This window comes from Penaeus vannamei, chromosome 40 (genome assembly GCF_042767895.1).
Source record: "Penaeus vannamei isolate JL-2024 chromosome 40, ASM4276789v1, whole genome shotgun sequence".
Taxonomy (NCBI): domain Eukaryota; kingdom Metazoa; phylum Arthropoda; class Malacostraca; order Decapoda; family Penaeidae; genus Penaeus; species Penaeus vannamei.
In genome coordinates, this window is record NC_091588.1 from 18,051,076 (window position 1) to 18,053,575 (window position 2,500).

General features: G+C 30.0%; 1 protein-coding gene across 4 annotated transcripts in view; it reads left to right on the plus strand.

The window, feature by feature from the left end:
• LOC113820467 (cationic amino acid transporter 4) overlaps positions 1 to 2,500 on the plus strand; it is a 70,454-nt gene that overhangs the window by 66,943 nt on the left and 1,011 nt on the right. For all 4 annotated transcript variants that reach the window (XM_070117600.1, XM_027372783.2, XM_070117599.1 and 1 more), the window contains one exon: positions 1 to 2,500. This exon is cut by the window's left edge and continues 993 nt beyond it; it is cut by the window's right edge and continues 1,011 nt beyond it. The gene's annotated coding sequence lies outside the window, so the exon portion shown is untranslated.

Below are 2,500 nucleotides of genomic sequence, written 5' to 3' on the forward strand. Positions count from 1 at the left end.
TTACGTAATTGAGTCTTGTAATAATAACCTTGACTGATTTACTGAGTAACAGCACAACAGATAGTATGTACAGATTTTATTAGAAATCATAATATAAAATGTTGCAAATAGAATTGGTATTACCCTTTATGCAAACTGATTAATTTAAGATATATTAAAATTCACTGTAGAATAATAATTCTTGGAAGTTACTATTTATGTATGAATGGGTGGCTTTACAAACCTTTATTATACTCTCTTAGAAAGAGCTGTAATTTTTATGTTTAAATCTGTTTTAATAACTTAAACTGGGTTTGATGCTCTGTTACTTTCTGTTGAAAAATGCCAAATGTAGTCAAAGTTTAGAGACATACAAGGGATTACTATTTTTCTACTCTAGTTGGTCATGATAAAGTATGATGGATGAAGTTAAAATTAGCAACCAGTTAAATATTGCATCACATTGGTTTAGTACAAATGTAAACATTTGAGAAATTTAGTTCGGGAAAATGCCAGAATAATATCTAAACAGTAGATGTCTACAGAGATGTTTTTAGTGAGAATTTTGGGTATACAGGTGAATTTTAACAATTGTGTAGAAATCATATTTAGGTTTCTACATGTTCCTCTTATGATCATTATTAAGAAACCTAGACAAGTTAATGAAGCAAAGAGGTACAGTTAACCCACTTCGCTACTGAGATTTTTGTACCCCTCTTTCTCAGGTAGAGTAAGCTAAGAATTTCTTAAGAGGTAGCTCCAGACTTTAGCATAAGGCTTCAGAGCTTTTCAGGTTCCTCCTAAATGACTTTGATTGACATGTATTCCTTGGAAAATGGAAGCTTGTTTGTTCAGTATTAATTTTATTTCAGTTCATCTATTGATAACCATTATGAACAGTTATTGTTCTGAGATGTGCTTTACAAATTCTTATTCTATGGATATGTTCTTTTTTTCCTTTTTTTCCCTTCATTTCTAATCTCTTTTAGGCCATATTACTGTATGGATAATCATTAGTGTGAGCAAAAGATGTTGCTTTAATTGTCGTTTTGCCTGTGTAAAAAAAATGATTACTATGTGTCTGTGTGCATATATGACTGATAATGATTACTGGAATAGCCTTGGCATGATCCCCAATCAATTTTGAGTGTATTTCAACACATTATACACTGCACTATACCTTTATATCATGCATCTTGTTCACCATGCAAGTCACTTTGTACAATACATGCACACTTTTCCTTCACTGTTCTACTGTACTTTTGTTAAGCACATCCATATTAGTAAATTTCCTAATAGATAGACAGCATTTTCAAGGTGCATTGGAATAGCAAACATGTGTGATAAGAAAGGGAGGGGCTTGAATAATTAATGGATCAGTGTAATGTATACTATTTATTTTAAAAGTTATATGATAATATTTTAGATAGAGAAAACTATAAAGAGCTACATAAAGAGAGCACTAGTGTAATCTGTAAATAGAAAGTGGAATCTCACTCTATTATATTGTTAAAATATTAAAGTAATCTTGTATGATAAGAAAATAACAACTTTAAAGGGTTTTTAAAAACCCGGTTTTGATAAAGCCTTTCACAAAGACTTTATTCAGCAGATGCATGTGACTATCATTTCACCTGAATCAATAAAAATTGAATTCCAAAAAAATTGTTTGAAAGGAGTTAAAAAGGCACTTTCGTAGTATCCAATTTTTAACATCATATTGGATACTAAAATAACTAATGAGTTTGGCACAGCATATGCCTTTCCAGTGATAAGCACTATTGTGATAATTTGATTTTAAATATAAATGCTATTGATTTTGGTTGATTCTGGAAATACCATCTTGGGTCTCAATTTCTCTTCAGTCTATATATTCAACTTGGATAAGTATTGTATTTTTATATTATATATTATGATATTTTTATGATTCTTATTAAGCTTTAAACTTTTTATGATTCTTATTAAGCTTTAAACTTAATTTGTGATACATAATGTTAATCTTCAGAATATGTTCTCCCTTAGATTATAGCAAAGAATGGGCTAATTTATGGCAGATTCATATGCAGTATTAATGATGATATCTTAAATGTGCATGTAAAAAAGCCTAACTTCAACATGCAATTGTAATTAATATTGAAAGTCTACAACAAAATGTTATACAATAATCAAATGTGCAAACTAATATCCATGTCTTCTAATCTGTAAATTTAAAGCTAAAATCCAGTCCTTCATGAACATATTAGCAAGTATTAATCAAATTTAAAGGATACTCAAACATGAGCAGTGTATTGGGTATCCAGACACAGGTGCAAGTACAGTGGCCAATATTTTTTTCAGGCTTATTACTATTATATGGAATTGGTTTACTGTTGATGGAGTCTAAATTGAGGCTTCAATTTTTTTTTTTTTTTTTTTTTTTTTTTTTTTTTGACTGTTTCTGTAAGTTGTATGCTTTGGTGTGTGTGTGTGTGTGTGTGTGTGTGTGTGTGTGTGTGTGTGTGTGTGTGTGTGTGTGTGTGTG